The sequence below is a fragment of the Sturnira hondurensis genome, unplaced genomic scaffold, assembly GCF_014824575.4.
Source record: "Sturnira hondurensis isolate 20B ecotype Veracruz unplaced genomic scaffold, ASM1482457v3 Scaffold0010812, whole genome shotgun sequence".
Lineage (NCBI taxonomy): Eukaryota > Metazoa > Chordata > Mammalia > Chiroptera > Phyllostomidae > Sturnira > Sturnira hondurensis.
Genome location: NW_028083443.1, coordinates 3,633,446 through 3,656,705, shown reverse-complemented (window position 1 = coordinate 3,656,705; position 23,260 = coordinate 3,633,446). Strand labels below are relative to the sequence as shown.

General features: G+C 42.1%; 1 pseudogene; it reads right to left on the bottom strand.

Annotated features, from left to right (window-relative positions):
- Nucleotides 1-552: 552 nt before the first annotated feature.
- Nucleotides 553-19,048, bottom strand: LOC118996109 (60S ribosomal protein L26-like; annotated as a pseudogene).
- Between the last annotated feature and the right edge of the window lie 4,212 nt (nucleotides 19,049-23,260).

Sequence of the window (23,260 nt, the reverse complement as noted above, 5' to 3'; positions counted from 1 at the left end):
GGAGACGGTCCCCATGAATGTGCAGCCGGGTCCCACGAACGTCGGCTTTGAGTGGGACAGACCCTGGTTGCGTCCCTGATGCTTTTGGTTACCACGCTGGGCAACCTCATGTAAAACCTGTGGGCGTCAACTCCCTGTTGGGGTGAGAACAAACAGCACCAACCTCGTGTGCTTACTGTCATGTAAGAGCTGGCGGTCCCCAGCAGAGCTGTGGTGGGGGTCCAGGCGGGAGGATGGGGGTGTGTGGGGTCGGGATGAAGCATTAATAATGTAGTCAATAATTCAGCCACTACTGTATTCTAGCTCTTGCTATTTTGTCAAAATATTTCCTGCAAATATTCTTCCTAGTTTATTTCCAAATTATTGAAAACACTGAGATTCTTTTTTCTTCTCTACTGAATTTTGATATTCTTTCTCTCTGAAGTTATCTTTGCTCATCTCTCCATATTGGACCTACCTGCTTCAGGAACTACTTCTCTTATTTGGAATTTGAAGAGCTCTCAAATGGGCGATTTTCTTTTCTTAAGTCTTCAGTGACAATTGTATATAAGATTATTCCTGCACCTTCTCAATTGCTTCTTTCTTGTATTTGCTCTTTTCCTTTCTACTTGGTGTGATTTGGCTTTAATGTTCAAGGATCTTTTGGGGTCTTTGTCCAGCTTCAGAGATAAGCACCTTGTGGGGGGGAATGCCCACACAGACCGTTGTCCCATTACCTCCTCCCGCTGCCCTTGTTCAGTGTAGATGGCATATTTCTTCCTGTGAACCTGACCTCTTTGCCAGTTTGCTGCCCTTTGTAGTGTCCTTGCACGGCCTGAGCTTCATCATCCTTTCAGATGGGCGTGGATGGAACCCGGTGCTTCTGTCTCCGCTCTTTAGAAAGGGGAGAAGACATAACCTTCCCGCGAATGGGGGAAGGGGCATTGAAATGCCCTTTATGGTTCTAGCTCCTGTCAGAGGTCACACAGGGCTTGAACTTAGACCACTGCTATTTCACTGGTGGCTGCAAAAAGGGAAGAGAAAAGATGGATGCTTTTACATCTGGATGCTTTTTCTTAAATATTAATTTAAATGGGGACAAAATGCTGAAGGAATCCATGAATTAATAGGAACATAAAAGTTTTGCTCCCCACTGCCTCCAACCACTTTGGTTCCTGATGACTCTAACTGACCCTCCTCGCGCTGGCAGGACTTAGCACTCAACAACTTTGGGACTAGTTATGTTTACGAAGGGCTTTTCATTCATCTTACCCTATTTGAATGTTTAACTGTAGAAAAAAAATCTTCCTGACCTTAGAAAACATACAAGTTAGGTGAAAAAGAACACACAACTTATGTGTATTATTATTATTGTTTTTAATAACACAAAAAGATCATGAAATAAATGACGCCACCAGCATGACATGCATAGACCAAGGTCTTCAGACTCAAGCAGTTAGGTGACTGAGGAGTGTATGGGGTCCTCAAAGGTATTAACACTTAGTTTAAACAATAGCAACGACACCGCCATGTCGACCAAACAAACTACATCTGAGTGGCATTCTGTGGAATGCTGCTTTCTGGTTATTTTCACACAGTTACGTCACATTTGCAGAGCCAACCATGGTTCAAAAGAGTTTGTCAAGGCATTTCTTTCCAGTTGTAAGTGACAAGTGGGATTTGAAGACAGGAAGCCAAATGCTGGGTGGAAGAGATGAATGAGGCAAGGCAGAGAAAGGGAGTAGAAGAACTTTCCTAAGATTAGGGAGTGCTTTTGATTTTATTTGGTAGAACATTTATGCTTAAGACAAAATTTCCAGTCAGGGGGAGGAGTTGGCATTTAGTAGTGTATGCAGGGACGAGTTATAGAAGGGCCCTGTTCCCCTCCCTCTAGAGGTTAACGCAAGAGAGGTCGTGTTTGGGGATGATTGAGTGGGCTGCATGCTTAAATTGGGAGACAAAAAAGCGTGGAGAAAGGGGGACGAGTTAGAAAATGATTTAAATAGTCCAGGTGTGAGGTACTAAGTATAATGTGGTGGAGAGTGGAAAGGGAGGAGTATGGAAAAGAATGACTTCATGAAAAGAAGGAATAAGCCTTTAAACCATATAAAATTAGGGGTCAAGAAAGTGAAGATATCAGAAGTCATTCACATCTCAAACTTGGGCAGAATATTGACTAAAATAATGCAACAGTGATTATTGGCTTTGGGGGGGCATTCTGCGTGTGTTTCTAGGTTTGTGAAGTAGGAGCGTGCAAATGATGCAGCGAGTGTGTAGCTGGTGTGATGGAGACTGTGGGTGCCGATTTGGTGATCATGTATGGAAATTAATAGGAGGAAATGGAAACTAATGAACAGGATTTGGGATATAATTTGAATCAATGGTTTGACAGCGAGAGGAAAAAGTAAACTAGGGAGATAAAGTAGTACAGCAAATACAGAATTACAAAAATTTTTATTTTACAAAAAAAAGGGAAATTGGAAGGAGTCTGTCTCTCCCAGTGGCCTCTGTCCCATGGGGAAGTGATTTTCTGTACATTGTTTCCTTGCCTAAATCAAGTAACATACATGATCATATTGATGAAAGTCCAAATCCCACCTTGGATTGGATCTGAGAATTAGGTTCCTTTTTTTTTCCCCCTGCTCAGGGGAAAGTAAAGAAAGGCAACTCCTTTTCTTCTAGCATGAAATAAGATCAGAGTTTTGAGTGGGGAAAAAAAGCTATCATAAATCCCTGAAAATGTGGGTGAATTAAAAATGTTTCAGTAGGATTCTTCCTTCATGACCTTTACTGTCTGCTCCGGAATTTTGATAAGTGTTGGATTGGATTTGTAATGTAATAACAGCTCTTTGTCAAGAGCTTGGGGAATTTATAGTGGTCAGCCCCCAGTCCCTGGATGAGTGATGATTATGACCATTCACAACCCTGGCATGCATTACCACTCTTCCGTGTCTGGTTTTCCTTCATTTTCCAGCAGGCAGGTGGGTCTTTCTCCACCTGCTGCCCTGACGATGGGTATTCTAGGCAATTTTTTTTGGCCAAAGCATGGAGGGGAAGTCAGAATGGCAGAATGACTGCGTCTCCAGCGTGCTTGCCCCTCCCACTGTGATTGAAGACATTCAGATCAACATGGAGACACCCTGAGACTCCAGTCCTGAGGATGAGCTGTCCGGGAGTATTGTCTGCCGTTGAGGAGAGTGAGAGAAAAAACTTTTGTTGGACTTTTTTTTTTTAAATCACAACATAATCTAGTTAATCCTGGTTAATGAAACAACTGAATTGAAAAATTAAAATATTAAGAAGAGCAGTTACAGGATGCCTGAAGGCTTTCTTCAATTACCTGAAACATTTACAGTGATTCCAACTCTGAATCCTGATACTCAGACAGTAAAGTTTTATGATCACAATAATCAAGTGTACAAAGGGTAGCAACAACAGCTAACGTTTAATAAGCACTTGCTCTGTGTCAGGGCGTACTGTGCATTCTCTCAGTTGGCCCTTCTGACAATTCTAAGGGGAGACTGCTATTAATGAGGGCATTATGAACAGGACACCATATATCTCTAGTTTTAGATTCTGTATGTCTAACCACCACAAGATGTCTTCCCGACGTGTCCAGGAAAGCTGAGCTGTAATTGACACTCTGAGTGTCTCAACGTCCTGGATCCTGTGGCTTTTGATTTATGAAACCCAGGTTTTTCTCTTATTATCATCATATGCCTCCAACTTTCACACTTCGAATCCTTTCTGCGACTGATTAATAAATCTTCTAAAAGACAACATGCAGATTGTTTTTGCAGAACAATAGTTTTAAAGATAAGAATCCCCAATTAGCCTATGGTCAGAATCCGGCAAAGCCTGGCCAAAGTGATTTACAGTCACACCTCGAGAAGTAATTTAACCCATCAGTTGATTCTACCCATAAAGGGATGGAAGACAAATGCCACAGATAAGTTGAAAAATCTTTGGTTATGCAGGTCTCTTGATTTATTTGCCAGTTCTGAAGAGCAAAGAACAGTAGCAGGTATTGTGAGGGTTCAGAGATGAATACACAGCACCTTAAGGAATTCACAGTGTAGGCATTATGGGACATCGAAATAATCACAATAGCCACACCTAATGTTTCCAAGCATGAAAAATATGTCGGTGTACTAAAAACCATTGAATTGAGAACTAAAAATGTGGGTCAGGAATTTCCTGTTAATTTCTTATTTAATCTTTAGTCTTATGTAGTAGTTATCTACCTTATAAAGTATGAGGCTCAGAGAGGTCAGGTAAATTACCTTGTGACAGTGAGGAATCGTAAGCCACCCACCATCCTTTTGACATTGTTTCCGGAAATACTGACTCTGACTAGTATGTAGCCTGTAGATAAACAGCACGCTTGTGTGAGAATTCTAGGACATAACTTCTAGGACATAACTTCAAAAGATACACAGACTTGGACCTTCACTCATCCCAGTTCTGGAAGATTCGCTGACCTTACACTGTAAAATGAGGAAGACGTGAAAAAAGTTGACGCGCACCAGGTCCTCGCTTGACCGGTTTCAAGGTCCTTATGGGAACGCCTTGTGCTGGTCTGCACGTGGAGAACTTTTCAGCTCCCCCTCCTTGGTCTCTTTGTTCTGCTTTCCCTCTCCTTCCTTACAAAACCCCCTGCCTGCCCTGAGATGCGAAAGTGGAGTCCCGAATCTTCTCCGGAGGCCGCCACTTGAATAAACCCCTTTCCTTCTCACCAGGACCCGTCTCACGTGTTTGGCCTGCTGCTGGATCTGTGTTCGGTGACAGTCCGAGGGAGGACACACAGTAGGTAGTGGAGCTGGGACTCATGTAATTTTGTTGGATTACAAAAGGCCTGTGCCTTTCTTTTCTTGACTAGTGTTTCTAAAGGGGTGTTAGGTTTATCCTGGTGGCACATCAGAGATTGAATGGGGCACATGAATAAACACATTCTTTGGAGAGGCATGGTTTTTACAGTTATCCTCTCTTCACTGGACGGGATACTGGTTTTCTACTTACAATAGTGATAGTATAGTTCTGTTTTTAAACTCAAAGATTCCAGGTGGATAAAATGAAATTTAATTAAGTAAAAACAGTATTTAGGCATGTGAAAAATTGTGACAGTAACAAGAGTGCTTAAGTGTGGAAAATGTTCTAGGTCACACCACGCTGTTGGAGGACTGAGAGCGAGGGAAGGCTGCACGGCCGCAGAGAACCCCGGGACCCAGGAGCACAAGGAAATGGCTTTTAAAAATGGCTTATTTAATCGGGGCTCACATTATCTATCCGACGTGACTGAGGGGAACAGTGGCCAGGGGTGGAGGTGTCTCTGTTCCACGTAGTCACTCAGGAACCTAAACTGACAGAGACCCCACTGCTTTTGGTCACTCACTGGGATGCTGGGGGATTAAGCGGAGACCAGATTCCTGAAAGGTTAAAGAGTTTGGACTTTATCCTGAGGGCAAGAGGGATTAGTGCTTTTAATGCCTTTTGTTCTATTCAGCACAAGCAGGGTGTGGAGGCCTAAGGAGATAATAGGGTGGTGTGTTGCCTGGGGACCTATCACTAAGATTTTTGAGATTCAAACCTAATATATGAAAATCCAGGCTTATACCGCAAATAAATATGGGGATTGTTCAAATCGAAATAGGGTTCTTTGCTTAGATAAAGGATTAATTGCAGCGTGCTCTTTAAGAATAAATACCACTTAGTATGGGTTATTTCAAATGATAATTTATTTAATTCTGTGTAAACCAACTTTTTAGTAACTCTTCTCTGAATGTGGAATTTCATCTTGTTCACAATGAAGGTAACAATGTAACTATTTAAAATGTGAATATTATTTCTATTAACATGAGAGCAAAATAGAATTTCTTTCCCCATGTGAATGCAATGCAAGCAAACGTAATTTAGATTCTCAGCATTGTAACAAATACAGTTTTGAGAGGAAGAACTATTTCCTTAGTGATTCTTTGAGCTTCCAAATGTGTGGTTTATGTTTCTATTACAGCTCTTACCTGCGCTGGTGGCTGTCTTCTTCAGTAGCTCCTTGAGGGCACTAACTTTGTCTTTCCAGCCCCTGAAACAGGTCTCTACTCCAAGTAGGTGCTCAATAAATATTTGCTGAGTGAGTAAATAAACACCTTCTTTCATTTTTCACATCAGATTCAAAAGTAGAAGGTTTTCCTAGTCAGTTTCACCTCTGCCAGCCAGGAATTTCTGTTTCATTCATCAGCCCTTACCTTTCTTCCAAGGTATCTTTGCTAGAGATAATAGCTAAATCTTTAATCCAGGATAAAGAAGAAATACACTTCAAAAGAGCCAGTGCTTTCTTAAATCGTTGATTCCTGTGACTGAGTGAGAAAAATGAGTGTATCTGGTTCGTCAAGAAATAAATACTAGGCAACCTTAGCATAGGCCAATTTATCAGCCATTACACTTTAGTTGAGTACTAATTGGGTTTATGTTTCTCCTCCAAGCTAAGTAATGGAGGAAAAACTTTGATTGCAGGAGAATGCTAAAACCCTCTCTTATGCAGTCTTGAAATGCTTGTGTTTTTAATTTCTAGGAAGAGCATATGCTGAGTGTGTCCAAATGTCATTTTCCCAAAGGCCACACATCTCAAGCAGACAGTCAAGTCACTGAGACACAATTTGCAAAAAAAAAAAAACCCTGAGTTCTTGCTTTATCACTTCCCACTTTGCAAACATCTCCCCACCTGTCACCCCCGTGTCAGCAACTTTCTAACGTGTCTCCTCATGTCCCGGAGTAGACACACTGCTGCAGACTCCAAAGTCTGCACCACGCGTGCCTTTGAGAGCCCTGGATCCCAGATGAGCTCCATTCCAGTCTTTCAAGCTTAAGCATCATTTGTTATCCTTGAAATCTATGTGACAAGCCAGAATTATGGCCATGTATGCATTCACTTCTGAGAGTGCCAGACTCACAAAGAGTAGAGGTAAAGAGCAGATGCATTCGGGGCTCAGATTAGCACTTGAGCTCGGCAATAAAGGACCTGCCGGTAATTAAACCAACTCAGAATAATGAAATGATTGTACAGAGTACCGAGGGGGGCCCACCATCCGAATTCCCCGGCCATAGCTAAAGGAGAGGAGGACCTGGGCTAACAGGATGAAGTATTGACCGGCCAGATGTTTTCTTTTGATGCTCGTGAAACATGATATTGTTCAGAGGTCTTAAATCTGCATCTTTGTTTAGGAGACACGCAGTTCTGGGACCACAATGTATTTATACTTTCTCTATGTTTCAGTGCTTCTGGGTCTGGGGACCAAAATTTTTGGAGTTCTTTGTTAGTCAGAAAGGCAGTATGTAAATGATCAACTTTCTCAGGGGTGGGGACAGGAACGGGGACCAGCCATTGTCTGCAGGCAGACAGAGTGAGTGTCCTCAATCACATTATTGTAGTTTCAGTTCAGAAAGCAACACTTAAAGCTGCTTCGATGGAGGGGAGTGAATAGGGATGAAGAGACCAATTAACCAATTTTTCTTGGCCTTTTCTCACACACAGACACATTCTGTACACCACCCCAGTTTTGATGTATTATTTTAATTAATCCCAGTCTTTTGATTCCTGCGGAAAGAAGGTTAGCAAATGTAACAATGCTCGGGAGTTTCTTTATCGTAAAAGACACATAATTTCAAGCATTTAATAAGGTAGATTTATTCTGGGTAGTTTAGCTTGCACATTCACTCAAACAGCCCTCCCCAAAGACAACATTAAAAATGTGATTAGTTAGCTGCCATCAATAACACAAAATAGGAAAATGCTCTCTGAAGGGACAGCTTTGTGGAGGGCACTGCACAGTGTGTAGTAAAAATATATGGCCTAATAAGTTTACATTTGCAGGCTCATTTGTTAAAACTCTTGAATTTCTAATTTGTGTCGGAAAGATAAATGGATAGAGCCACAGTAAAGTGTGAGATTAATACTGATGGATGGGGGTTCAGTTTTCTGCTAGCCTCTTGCTTCCTCACAACCCAGTAGGCAGTTTATAGGAAAACCAAATGTAAATAAAAAGAAAAACATTATTGACTCTGGTTGAGACCAATTACCAGTGATTTTGCTCCTTTCAACCCCACAGTTAAGGAAATTTCTATATAATTTAATTATTACATTTCAGTAATGAAAAGTCCTACAATTTATAATTTGATGTTTCCAAGGTTGGCCCCCAGACGATCTGTTAGGTAAGGAGCAGTGAGGGACTGCCTTTTTCATTGCATCTCACAAATATTTCCTCAGTCAGATGGTTCCTAAAAAAAATTCCGGGTACAACATGAGAACAAGATGTGGGGCTTGAGGAAAAGCAAAGAAATAGTGGGCTTTGGCACGTTCGACGATTTAGGGAAACAAGGTGTGATTGCAGGAAAGGCAACTGGTAGCAGAAGGTAAATGTAATATCTCTTTTTGCCAATTTAAACCCCCTTCCTCGGGGCACGACACCCCAGGCCTTAAGCAGCCTCCTGGCATGGCATTGCCTAATGCCTTGGTAGGTTCCTGCCTCTCCGTCACCGAGGGCCATCAGATCAGAAATGGCAGCAACGCTCAGTAGCAAAGGGGAAAGGGAATTAATGCCCAAAATGCCTAGCTGGCAAAAGTTGCTCTGAAATCGCACATCAATGCTCAGCACATTCGAAAAAGCCTAGCTCCTCTGACTGAAGCTAGACATGGTTCTAATTATGAAGCATGGTCCAAATTTCGTAGTGATCTATCACAAGGTCTACTCGGAGGGGTGGGAATCAGCAAGTTAGGTTTCCTTTCCCTCCTCTTCATTCCACCCGTCTTCTTTCCTTCTCCTTCTCTTACTCCCTCCTGAGCAGAGAGCCACACACACACATGAAAGCGGTCTCCGAGAAAACCTCCCAGCCTGCCTGGGTTCCTTGCTGCGCCCACCTGTCTCAGCAAGCAAGAGGCGGTGGTGCAGCTCAGAGAAAGGGGCTTTGGCCAAGGACGCAGAGAAACGTGGGAGGCTTCTCTGGCCCCACTGCTTCAAAGCCATGCGATGGGCAAGTCACTTATCTTCTCACGCTCTTACTTTCTCATCTCTAGAATGGGGACGGTATTTAGTATAAGGGCTGCAAGTGGGGTAAACACAGAACAGTGCTTTAGAAAGTAGTTCAATGTTCTATCTTTAATTGAGCTGGAAAACAACCTTAAAATATTAAAAATTATAAAGGGGAATGAAAAAAATTGATTCAGGGTAATGGTGGGCAGGGTAATGGCGTGTGGTCATATCTGTAGCTGTTGACGTTACCCACGGAGCACCTCCATCCTCATGCTGCCTGGGGTCCTCACTAACTAGTGCTGGCTGACGCCGAGCTGCATGGGGGGTTTCCCTGCCGCGTGGGAGCCACACCTCTGTCCCCACTGCTTCTCTCAACAGAAGATGCCCAGGCTGTAACTGTGACAAGCACTGGCCTCAGGCCAGCGGCCTCCAGGCCTGCGCCCGTCTCTCCTGAGCCCTGGTAGCAATTTTTAGCCCTGGCTCCCTGGAGGAATTCCTGAATAAACTCCATCTGTCCGTCTGGCACCGTGCAGCTTGGCTCTTCCAGGAACCATCTCCAACCGGCAGTTCAGGTAAGGCTGTTTCTCGTGCAGCCTGGCTGTGTGGGCGCACCGGTTAGATCAGTCCTGGAAATGCGGCCTCATCTGGAGACCTGCTGCTCCTCGAATCTGTTTAGAAATTAGCAGGACGTGCTCACAAGCCCAACAGTCAGCATTTATTGAGCACTTACTGTGCTTTAAAAAAGGATCTCTTTTCATAGAAATGCAAGACAATGGTCTCGCCTATGTGTAAGAGGTGACCCAGGGTCTCGTCCTTGCACCTGACATTGAATGCAATGGAATGGGGTCACTATCAGCACACACACCCACAAATTGGATTGGTGAAAGGGCAGGAAGTCCAAGAGCATTGACCATTTTTATTGGGATATACATTGTCCTAAAAACAGAGCAATATGTAGAACAAATACGAGAGGCTCCTGAGTTTTCTTTGGTGGATATTATTTGTAGAAGACCCGAAGCTGCAGATTACTTTAGGAAATTCTAGGAATAGATTTAGCATGCACTTAAAGCCCCCTTGCTTAGGGCTAGGCAGAATCAGAGGGAGTCTAAAACATATAGAAAAGATATATTCTCTCCTTTTATGGGCTCTTGATCTAAAGCCACTAGAGGAATTTGTGTTGGTGAGTGAATCTTTCTATCAACTCGAAAATGGAGCTTTGCAGAGTCGTCTTAGGTCAATTTGTGGTAAAACATGAAGAGGCAGATTAATTTTGAAACTTAGAGGACTGTATTTTTTAAAAATTCTGAATGGTTCTCTTTACACTACAAGATAAAAATCCAAGCTCCTTTGCTCAGCAGCAAGACCCTTTGTAATTTATTCCTAAATCTTGTCTTTGCAGCCTCATCTCCTTCAATTCTCTACCAAGTGCATTCCTGCCTCGGTTGCATGGAACCCATTTATAGGTTTCTGAGAGCACTGTGCTTGTAGGCAGTGCTGTGCTATTTAGATGCTTTTCCTGGACTGGAATATTGCCCTTGGCCCCTGTCGGTACCCCTGCCTCCACAACCTTCAAGGCCACGCTCCTGTGTTGCCTCAGATGGAGCCAGAATGAACTTCTTCCTTCCCTCACCCTCGGCTCTTCCCTCATGCTTACGTCTCTCCTAGTACTCAGTCGTTATCTGGCGATTGTTTGGCTGGTGTTTCTGTACATGAACTATGAGCCCTTCAAAGAGGGAAACCTGTGCTGTTGTCCCCACGCATAGTATCAGGACGTAGGCACGAGGAATCTGAAGGGGAGCCATTGTTCCCAATTAGTAGTTTTGTAAATCGGAGCAAGACAAGATGGATCGTCAGGGTGGCTGCTGGAAGAAGTCAGTCACTTGTGAGTTGTGGCTAAAAGCACTCACAGCTACTCTTTTTATTTATTTATCTTTAAGGCGGGGAAGGGAAGGAGAGAAGGAGAGGAGAGAAACATCAATGTATGGTTGCCTTTTGTGCATCCCCTGCTGGGAGCTGGCCTGCTGGGAACTGGCCTGCAACCCAGGCATGTGCCCTGACTGGGAATCGAACCTCGATCGTGTGGTTTGCAGGCCTGTGCTCAATCCACTGAGCTACACCAGCCAGGGCCACTCACAGCTACTCTTTACAGTGTGTGTGGTTGGGGTAGGCTGGGGCAGCAGGGACTGGCTAAGCCAGAAAGCAAAGGCACATGGAAGTGCTTGGGATGAGTGACTGGCATGGAGGTCTGAGGATAACAGTTCCCACCATTACTCTAAAAGGCTTACCTGTTTAAAGGGATTGTCAGCATTTTGAGCATGTTTGTGGCCTTTTGCCCTTTAATGAGGTAGAAGGAATATGTCTTTTCAGGTGACAGTTCTCAGTCTGTTACAGGTGGGAAGAAACTATGTAACGTTAATTTGAATAAAGCACGCGGTAANAGGCCTGTGCTCAATCCACTGAGCTACACCAGCCACTCACAGGGCCACTCACAGCTACTCTTTACAGTGTGTGTGGTTGGGGTAGACCGGGGCAGCAGGGACTGGCTAAGCCAGAAAGCAAAGGCACATGGAAGTGCTTGGGATGAGTGACTGGCATGGAGGTCTGAGGATAACATTTCCCACCATTACTCTAAAAGGCTTACCTGTTTAAAGGGATTGTCAGCATTTTGAGCATGTTTGTGGCCTTTTGCCCTTTAATGAGGTAGAAGGAATATGTCTTTTCAGGTGACAGTTCTCAGTCTGTTACAGGTGGGAAGAAACTATGTAACGTTAATTTGAATAAAGCACGCGGTAAACGAATGTCCTTTATTTGCAGGTCACAAACTTTCAAATCTGAAATTACATTCGGTCAGACAACAAGGAACACCAGTTCCTAGGCCCGTAATCAAGAACGTGAACCCCCCCCAACCAAGCCCCTCATTGAATCAGAATTTTAGGAAGGATTAGTTCTGTGATGAATCCTTATAAATCTGCTTTCAGTCTTTGGCATGTGGATGACCTCCTGGTATATGTGTATCCACGTTTGCCTCTCAGCGGGAAGGCGTATTTGACATTTCCGAGACTGCAGAATAGGATCTGGAAAATAAACACTGCTATAGTAATTTTGCTGGCGGATCATCTGTTTAGTGTAATGTAGGTTAACTTCGAGACTGTAAATTAGGCTGGCTTAATTTGTTATCAGTTTTCAGTGCTGTTTTAGCATCTTCAACAACAACAAAACAAAACAAAAATCCTATAAGATCTAAGGAGAATGGGGTTGAGGATGGGTTCTTATCTTTATAGGAAGAACTGCAGGTATTTTTCAGCACCTGAATGTAGTGGGTTATTTTGATTAATTCTAAGACACAAAAGGCATTTTTATGTTCTCAGAGTTAGGAAAATGATATTCTAGACAATGGACCTATTGCTCTGTTCTTTATTTTATTTCATGATATTGGTGAAGTCCCCACCCTGGAGGAACCAAGGCCTCTCCTTCAGTTTTTATTGATTCATAACAATCATATTTTATGGAATTCTGTAAATAAATGTTTGGTGAATTTTTTCACCGAAAAAAATTGGTGAAAAAATTTTCACCAATTGACATTGGTGAAATGCTTACGTGACATTGTTTTTGTTAAAATGTTCAGCTTTAAAAAAAACATTGCTTTGATGTCATAGAGTCCTCTTTAAAAAATTAAAGTTGGCATCATATCCTGATTGTATGAAAAATTGCTTGGAATATAGAAACTTTTGTATTCACCACATTCCATCTTTTGAAAACAAAGATAGGTATTTGAGAATCTCATATGTGAAAGAGACCTAAGAAGTGCAGGTAACCCCCAGCCCCGCTCAGCAAACACTTGATGTCTGCTGCTCAGCTAACCAATGAGATCATCCCCTTTCTGCCCTGGGTGGTTCATTACAAGGGTATGTGTTTATGGGTTTAGAATTTATTAGTTTAGAATTTAAGGGGAGGGAAGTAGGAAAGAGTAGACTCTGGAAAGAAAAACTGATTTCAAAATATTATCTTCTTGTTTTATCAAAATAGCACAAACATAATTTAAAAGTCAAGACTTTTAATGAAGCATCAGTGAGACCCAGAGCCATCTACCCTGTTCTTCCCAACTCCTCAGAGTTGCGCCCCAGAGACAACTGCCTTCGAGCCTTATAGTTGTTCCTTACGGTCTTAGCCTCTGTATTTCTAGAAAACAGGCTGACACTGCCGTCTACTGAAGTTAGTTTATCAGTGATAGAAACCCACTAGAAACATCTGATAGAAACATCTGATAGAAACATCTGTTGACCTGCCGTTGTGGTGAAGACAGCCCTCTTCACGGCACGGTCCCCATAGCCTCCAGTTACATCACTGTCCTCCAACAGAGTTACAACTTTTGGGTTAAAAATGTTAGTGTGTACATTATTCTGAATATATGTATATATATAACTTCTGAGCAAAATAACACTATGACTAAATATTTTTCAGGAAAAGATTTTTTCCTAGTGTTAATAATTGCCAGTTTTTTCTTGCTAATTTTTCTTTTTATTTATGGGAATTCTTCGAATCCTATGAACACCCTCTCAATGCCTATTTTTTAAAAAAGCGATCAAATGTATCTGATTGTCCAGCAAGGCCTTCACCACCTTGCCTCTCCTCTGATATCCTTCCTGCATCTCTTCACTCACTTTAATCTAGGAATTCTCTAGTCTGAAAGTGCTGTCCTGTGGAGTCCTTCCTTTATTATTGGCCTGAAATAAAATTATTTTCCCTGTATTTGGTCTTCTGACACTTAGGCCCCATGTCTTCTTCTTTCTTGATTTTCTCTTTCTCACTTCAGTAGAAAGAATATCAGTAATTTATGAGAAAGGGTGCATGGGCAATACATAATTTGGGAAGTCAGATGGCTGAGGCAGTTCCATCTGCCTGTTGGATAATTTGGCTGGGAATATGAGGTCCAGAAAAAGTCAAGCCATTGTTAATATCATGAGAATAGTTTGTATGACACCATGTAACCTGGCAGCCAAGGAGAGTGGACTGGAATGCGCATGTGTGAACAAAGATGACTTCACTGTACTGGTCAGTGGGGGTGGTAGACAACATTGAGTGAGCATGTGTACTGTGTGGCCATCTCATTTAAAATGACTGAGAGTAAAAGAATGAATCTGCATCAAATTTTGTGTTAAGCTTGAACATTCCTACGCAGAAACAATTTGGATATTTCTGAAGGCCACAGCTATGGGCAACTGGTGATTGGCAGCTTCGTGATGACAACATGCCTGCTCATGCATCACATCTTGTGTAGAATTTTTTGGAGAAACATCAAATTACCCAGGTGACTCTGCCCCACTACAGCCCAGATTTGGCTCCCTGAGACTTCTGGCTTCTCCCCAAACTAAAATCACCTTTGAGGGAAGAGATTTCAGAATGTCAGTGAGTTTCAGGAAAATACTACGGGGCAGCTGATGGAAACAGAGAGAACTGTGTGACATCCCAAGTTAGTTAACCTTTGGTACTTAGGTACTTCGAAGGGCACTGAGGCATCATTGTCCTATGTACAATATTTCTTGTAAATTTTACCTTCTTCAATAAATGTCTATTTTTTAATATTACATGGCTGGATACCTCTGGACAGACCTCATATCATTAGAAGTTGACTATATTTGTTCCTTAGAATTTTAAAGCTATTATTATTCCACTTTCAAAAATAGTTTCTAACTTTACTATTGAAAACCTTAATGCATTTTGATGCCTATTTCTTTGTAAATTGCTTTTTTTCTGGAAGCTTTTGGAATATACTGCTTTCTTAGGTATTCTGGAAGGTATTGATGTAAGGTCTTTTTTATTAATTGTGTGAGTTTCTTGTTGGCCCTTTACATATAAAGATTAATATTTTTCAGTTCTGAGAAATATCCTTTAGTTTTTTCTTTCATAATTTTCTTCTTTTTAGTGTCTTTGTTTTCTCTCCTCAGAATTTCATTGTTTGGTTGTGTTGACTTCCTAGACTGACCCCTGATTTTTATTATTTATTTATTTATTTCCTGCCAGCTTTTATTTTTGTTTATCTTTTAATTGTTTTATTGTTCAAGTACAGTTGTCTGCATTCCCTCCCCCCACTCCCCTCACACTCCAGACATTCCCACCTTCCTCCCCCGATCCCATTCACCCTTGGTCTTGTCCATGAATCTTTTATAGTTGTTCCTGAAAACCCTTCCTCTCTTTCCCCCCATTACGCACCCCCCACCTTCTTTCTGGTTGCTACTATCAGATTGTTTTAATTTCAAGGTCTCTGGTTATATTTTGCTTGCTTGTTTAGTTTGTTGATTAGGTTACACTTATTGTGAGATCATATGGTGTTTTTCTTTCATCATCTGGCTTACTTCGCTTAGGATAATGCTTTCCAGTTCCATCCATGTTGTCACAAAGGGTAGGAGCTCCTTCTTTCTTTCTGCTGTGTAGAATTCCATTGTTTAAATGGACCATTGTTTTTTGATCCATTCTTTTACCGATGCACACTTAGGTTGCTTCCAGCACTTGGCTATTTTAAATTGTGCTGCTATGAACATTGGGGTACATAGGTTGTTTTGAATAGGTGTTTCAGGGTTCTTAGTATATAATCACAACAATGGAATTACCAGGTCAAAAGGCAGTTCCATTTTTAGTTTTCTGAGGAAATTCCACACTGTTTTCCACAGTGGCTGCACCAGTCTGCATTCCCACCAACAGTGCACTAGGGTTCTCTTTTCTCCACAACCTCACCGGCACTTGTTGTTTGCTGACTTGTTTATGACGACCATTCTCACCAGTGTGAATTGGTATCTCATTGTGATTTTACTTTGCATCTCTCTGATGGCTAGTGATGCTGAGCATCTTTTCACATGTCTCTGGGTCCTCTGTATGTCATGCTTGGAGAAGTATCTGTTCAAGTCTTTTGGCCATTTTTAAATTGGGTTGTTTGTCTTCCTGGAGTGAAGTTATGTGAATTCTTTACATATTTTGGAGATCAAACCCTTGTCCAAGGTATCCTTGGCGAATATGTTTTTCCATACAGTTGGCTCTCTTTTCATTTTACTGCTGTTTTCTTTAGCCGTGCAGAAGCTTTTTCTTTTGATGAGGTCCTATTTGTTTATTCTTTCCTTTATGTCCCTTGCTCTAGGGGACACATTGGTGAAAATACTGCTGCATGGAATATCTGAGATTTTGCTGCCTATGTTTTTTTCTAGGGCTTCTATGGTGTCACAACTTATTTTTAAGTCTTTTATCCACCTTGACCCCCAATTTTTAAAATATTTTATTTCTTTTGTCTTATTATCTGTCACTTTGATTTTTGTCTTAGGTTTTTGAATATTACTTCACCTCTGTCTTCCAATTCTTCTATTTAAGTTTATATAGGTACTTACAGCTTTAATCTAGTAGGGTGCTTGCATATTCTTGTTTAATTGGTGCAACCTTCCCTTTTCATTCCTCTAAGGATGTTCACCTCCAGTCTTCACAGCCTCCCTCCAACCCTCTCACCCTCCCTTTCTTCTTTTCTTCCAATATTATTTTCTTTCTGGTAAGGTCTCTGCCTCTACAATACCCCTCCCCCCTTTTTTGTATTCTAGGCTTAATTTTGGAGAGCTTCCTCAAATTATGGTGATCTTTTGCTGTATGTTTTTATTTTGGAGTTAAATTAACCGAAAGATTGATTAAAAGTTCTGAGTATAGGTGGGGCTTATCAAATAGTGAACTTTACTTAGAGTGAGTTCATGGCTAGTCTACGTATTTTTCAGGAGTGTTGTTAAATATCAGCATTTATGGGTATTTTCTTTGGAGGACTTAATTTTCTCAGAAAAAAAAATCCTGCATTTTCTATGTTGGTGCAGAACGTGGAGTAGAAACTTGCTTACCAGGAATCTAGAAACTGAGAGGCTGAGGGTTTGTTGAGGGGCCGGGTCTCCTTGTTTTCAATCTGATGTCTCACGTCTACCTGTCTGGAGTGCCTGTAGCCTCACTGATTCAATTTCCCTAGATCTCAAATTCTCTAATAAAACTGCCATGAGGGTTTGGGAAGGCATGGTCATATCATCATGCCTTGGCATCATATCATCACCAGTGTACGTGTACTTGATGTCTTCAGTTATTGAGTCTTTCTGGGGCTCTGTTACTGATGCAGCTTGCTTCTTGTTGGAAAACATGCAGGTTTCAGCTCCTACAGATCAGATATAGCATGTTTAAATGCTTTTTATTTCTTTTTTAAATTTTTTTAAAAATTCTTTTATTTATTTATCTTTAGAGGGGAAGGGAAGGAGAGAAAGAGAGAAGTATCAATGTATGGTTGCCTCTCGTGAGTCCCCCACTGGGAACTGGCCTGCAACCCAGGCATGTGCCCTGACTGGGAATCGAACCACGATCGTGTGGTTCGCAGGCTCATGCTCAATCCACTGAGCTACACCAGCCAGGGCTAAATGCTTTTTATTTCTGTTTTCTTTGTCTCTGTGGGTTTGTAGCTTTCTTTTTATTCATTAATGTTATTTTAATGTGCTTTTAGGAGGGAGTGGAGATAAATGCATGTTTGCCCTCGCCAGGTAGTCCAGTTGGTTAGTGCATCCACAGCACATTAAGTTAGAAACCTGATTTCCAAGGTTGTGGGTTCAAATCCCAGTCAGGGCACCCACAAGAATCAATCGAAGTGCATAAATAAGTGTAACAATAAACTGTTGTTTCTTTCTCTCTCTCTCAAAAACAATGAATAAATTGAAAATTTTAAAATGTAAAAGTAAAATAATGACTTTAAAAATATATATGTTTAAACTGACTTTTAAAAATGATTATTTATTTTTAGAGAGGGGAAGGGAGGGAGAAAGAGGAGAGAAACATTAATGTGTGGTTGCCTCTTGTGTTCTCTGTGGGGATCTGGCCCACAACCCAGGCATGTGCCCTGACTGGGAATCCAGCTGGCGACCCTTTGGTCTGCAGGCTGGAGCTGAATCCACTGAGCCACACCAGCCAGGGCTAAACAGGGCTACACTGACATGTTTAAACAGAAGTCCAAATATTTAACTTGTTAGTAGTTCTACTTGTACTCTGTAAGGTATTTTATAGGTGTCTTGTTTATCATCACAACAAGCTTCAAAAGGAGCATTAGCATCTTTACTTTGTAAATAAGGAATCTGAAGTTCAGAAGAAATAAGAAATTGGTCCAACATCATATGATGGGAAAGCTTGGGTTTAAACCCTGTGCATCTGACTTCCAAGAGTCATCATTTTCTGTGATGCTATAGCACATATTTTTTATCCTCATCTGAAGACATATGTTCATTGTTTTTAGAGAGAGAAAAACATCCATGCGAGAGAAAAGCACTGACTGGCTGCCTTCTGTATGCACTCGACCTGGGGATTGTGAGCCTTCCCAGACTGGGGAATCAGTTTGCATTGTAGGCATTTGCCCAGACTGGGAATCGAACCTGCACCTATTCAGTTGTGGATTGACACTTCAACCAACTGAGCCACATTAGCCAGGGTTACAGTACCTCTTTTTCATGTGAAAAACCAATTTTCATTTTAGCATGTCCATGGGGGCCCTACAGTGATCTTATGTTTTTACCACTTTGCTAGATAGGCAGCCTCTTGGTGGACCCAAGTAATAGAACATCCCCTCTTCTCGTTCTGGTCCTTAGGTAACCTCTCTGCCTCCTCCATCACGTCAGTGGGACTCTCCCTTTGGTGAATCCCAGTCTACGTCACTCCCATCCTCCATTACCACTGTATCGAAATGTTACTCTGGCTCCTCATTTCCATTCCCTCTGATGAGTATTTTACACTCACTCTCCTCTCCTCTAACATTAGCATCCTCTTTTCCATACACATGGTCAGCCAAACACTTGGTTTCCTTCATCACTGCGAAGCTGGAAGCTGTCAGAAAAGAACTTCCATGTCCTCCTCCTATTAGATTACTAACTTGTCTCCGTATCAAGCTTTCCAGATTCTCCCTTGTCCTGGATGAACTGTACTTCTGCTCGTGTAGGCCATCTCCGACTTGGGATGCTGGATCCTTGCCCGTTCAGCCGACCTGAAGTCTCTTGCATCATCATTTTTCCCTTCTCTCTTAGAGCACCTCTATCAACATACATCAAGCTGTAGTGTTCTCTAGTGTTAAAAACTCTTCCTTGACCCCTGGTCCCTCATCTGGCCACCCTTTCCCCTCTCACCTCTCACCTCCCTTTTATATAGAACTTCCTTAAGTTGCCTGTATTAGCTTTCATCACTTTTCTTCTTATATTATTTCTTGAATCTTTTCAAATCAGGCCTTTGGACTTTGACCTCCCCTGAAACCACTTTCCTCGGGGACACCAAGGACTGCTCTACCGCCAAGGCCACTGGGTGGTTCCTGGTGTTCATTTACTCAGTCTGTCAGCAGAATCTCACGCTATCGTTTCTTTTCTCCTTCTGGAAATACTGACTGCGTTTGGCTGGGCACTCAAAGATTCTTTTTCTTCCTTTACATGCTGTTTGTTCTAGACTCCGTTCCCAGCTCACCCTCGCCTTTCTGACCTCTGCATACTGGGATGCTCAAGGGCTCCGCCTCTGGCGCTCTTGTCGTTTCTTTGCATTTTCATTTCCTTGATGATGCATCCATTCCCGGGGCTTTAATGCCTTCTGTGCGCCGATGATGCCGACATTTCTTTCTCCACCTTTAGCCTCCGACTTGCACATTCTATTACCTGCTCAACATCCTTACACTGCTGTTTAACGAGCTTCTACAATTTAACAGAGCCAATAGAACTCTTTCCTCCACACCCATTCTTCCCTCAGTGTCCCTCGTTTCTGTAAATGACTCTGCTTGCACCCAGTATTCCTCAGCCTCCAAACCTTGAAATCATCCCCATCGCCTCTTTTCCTCACACGTACGCTCCATTAGCAGATCCCGTCGCCTCCACCTTCCAAGTGGGTTCCACGTGGGACCCCTTCTGATGGTGTTCATCAGTAGCACCCTGTTTGAGCTCTCCTCAATTCTTGTTTAAGACAATAGCATCCTGACTAGTCCCTCTGCTTTCGTAGTTGTCTTACTCGAGTTTATTCTTTACACAGTAATTAGGATGATGTTTTGAGAGTAAGAATGAGGTGATGCTGTATTCTGCTTAAAAGCATCACATTGCTCTGTTCTGTTTTTTTTTTTCCCATCGCACCCGCCAGTATGGGACACTATATAACTACTTCCTTTTTTCTTTTATTTATAACTACTTTCTAAGTTAACTATTTACTTTATTTGCCACCCGAATGTAAACTCAACGAGGGCTGGGGGCATTGTTGGTCTTATTCACCACTGTTTTAGTTTGTCTGGATTGCTAAAACTAAAATACCATAGATTAGGTGGCTTAAACAACATCAATTTATTTTTCATAGTTTTGGAGGCTGGAAAGTCCAAGATCAAAGGGCCAGCCAATCGAGTGTCTGGTGACCACCTGCTTCCTGGTTTATAGATGGCAGTTTCCTCACCGCGTCCTCACATAAGGAAAGGGGTGCGAAAGCTCACTGGAGTCATTTTTATTAAGGACATTAATCCCATGCCTGAGGGCTCTAGTCCCCTGCCTAATCACCCCCCAAAGGCCCCACCTCCATCCTGGGGATCAGGTTCTAACATGGATATTTTGGGGGGGGTGGGGGTCAAAAACATTTCATCTAGAGCAACCTCCATACCCTCAGTGTCTAGAAGAGGGCCTGGTACTTAGGAGTTGCTAGTAAATATTTAATGACTCATGAAAGAATGATTTTGGAAGCAGCCCACTCCTGGGATCCTCTAATTGTTTCTTCCAATACTACGGCTTACTTCGTGCTCCTGTCTCATGTAAACAGCCACTCCCCCACAGATCTCTTAAATACATAAAGATTTAATGTTATGCCACTGGTTTTATTGCCCTATTCAATTTATTTAAATGTCGTTTAGAACACTAGATAATGGAATAAAGTATAATTACTACATGATTAAATGACAAAGTATGGTTATTGTGGATTTTTCTGTAAAGCAGTCTTTGTTTATGAATAGAACTTTTATGGCAGTTTTGGGAAGTGGATACATTTGAGTTCAATTATTTTATGTCACAGAAAGTTTCCTTTGAGCATGACCTGTGGTAAACATTTAGGTGTCCCTTTGTGCCTTGCATGATGTGTGCACGTGGATGTGCATGTAACACGTGTGTTAGAGGCTGGGATGGTTATGGAGTGGAAGATACAGTTTATGCCCAAGCTGTGTAGTATGTGCCTAATCTCTGAGTTTTCTTTTTTTTTTTAAATGTTGCATTTGTTTTTTATTTTTATTATTTTTTATTTTTAGAGGGGAAGGGAAGGAGAGAAATATTAATGTGTGGTTGCCTCTCGTGCATCCCCTGCTGGAAACTGGCCTGCAACCCAGGCATGTGCCTTGACTGGGAATCGAACCATGATTATGTGGTTCGCAGGCCTGCATGCTATCCACTGAACCGCACCAGCCAGGGCCAATCTCTGAGTTTTCTGATGGAGAATAATGTTTTATTATCTGACGCCCTTCATTTAAAATAGAAGACACAGTCCTTGTTAGAACATAATTAAAGGCAACCACAAAATATTATCTATGGATCCCGTTGAATTGGGCACAAAGTTTGTTCGTTTTTTATGTGGCACTTTCTCTCTTTTTCTTGGAACAGTTTGAGCACTGGTTTTTCACACGTGTTCACAGCAAAATGAGTCCTTCACAGATAGGATTCTATTAGTTTAACTTAAGAGCCTATGGCAATTTACATATAAACTGCTTTATGTCTGGAATAATAAAATTGTCAGGACCCACAAACACTGTTAAACACGGTGATATTTTTAGACCACGTAAATTTATTGCCCCATTGAAAATCTAAGCTGATAAAGGGATGTGACTGGTACTGCACACTGTAGCTGACCCCGAGACTGTGCAGCTCCAGTGGACTTGTGTGTTCGCTTCCAGGACAAGTGCTGTGTTCCTGGTAAGTGATTTGCCTGTTGTGATATGCCCTTTCTTGTAATCCCATAGAAGCCGACCTAGAAAGCATAAAGTGTGTTCTGGAAGCATCGGCTCACGTGTGAACGAGTTCTTTTCGCAGCCTTTCTCGTAGGAAGGAGAGTGAAATAATCATTGGTTTCCTTGTTCTAGTCATCTCCTTCTGCAGAGTTTATTACGGTCGATGCTTCGGAACCCCTGAAAGAGAACTGGCTTTCAGATCACTGTCCCAGGTTGTTCAAGAGTGCAAGGTCCTCAGTGAGTGAAAACTGGAGACTTCCGCTAGCCTCTTCAAATGGAATAAAATAGACAAGGCAAAGAAGGAAACGTGAAAAGGAGACTTGTCTGAACAAAGGATGTGCCAGACAGACAGTAGATCTTGTACGATTTACTCGGGGCTCCTGTTTTCATTCCTTCTAAATTTTGAAGGAGGGGAAAGATGTGTGTGAACACCTATGAGTATATATAAAAACAAATGTGTGCATAAAATTCTGTATCTAAACCACCCGAAATAATTCAGGCCTGACAGCTGGATTCCCTTGAAAAATGAATTGGCGAAGAGAAATTCTTTAAAGTGGTTATAGTCTCTTTTGGGATCAGAGAATGAATTTTGACTTGTGCTTAGAGACTGCCTTACCAGGAGCAGTACAAAGATCTCGATAACATATCCTAGCCATAAAAAAAAAGATAAAACTAGAAAATGGAAAGTTTACATCAACTCAAAACTTGGACAGGGGTCAACAGGGAGTTGTTTTACTGTGCTTTTCAGGCACAGAGACGTCTGCTGCTCTTTCTTGATAAAATGCGGGGTGGGAGGGGCACCGTGTGCACTCCATGTCTTCGCAGCAGGCAGGTGCTTAGTTCTACCGGCACTGACTGTAAAGAGTGTTCTCCCGGAGTGGCCCAGTGCTTCACTCGCGATCACTCGCTTGTGTACTGTCCTGTCCCTCACCACCCGACTATGGGGATTTCATAGTCCACACCTCACTGCTGGGAGATCCTCGGAGAGGAATTTTGGTCGTCAATTCCTCCCAGCAGCGCTTACTCTGGTTCACAGCCTTTTTGCCAAAATAAAGGTAAAAGAGAATACATCAACTTAAACCAAAAGTTCTTCCTGGTTGTGGTTCAAGTGCTTAGTTAAACCTTCTTTATTTTTTATTTTTTTTGCAAATTGAACTGTATGAAAATTTAATTTAATTCTTGTTCAAGTACAGTTTTCTGTTTTACATTCCCAGCCCTGCCCCGCCCCTGTGCTCCCCACCTCCCTCCCATTTCCACCCCCACCTTAGTTATTGTCCAT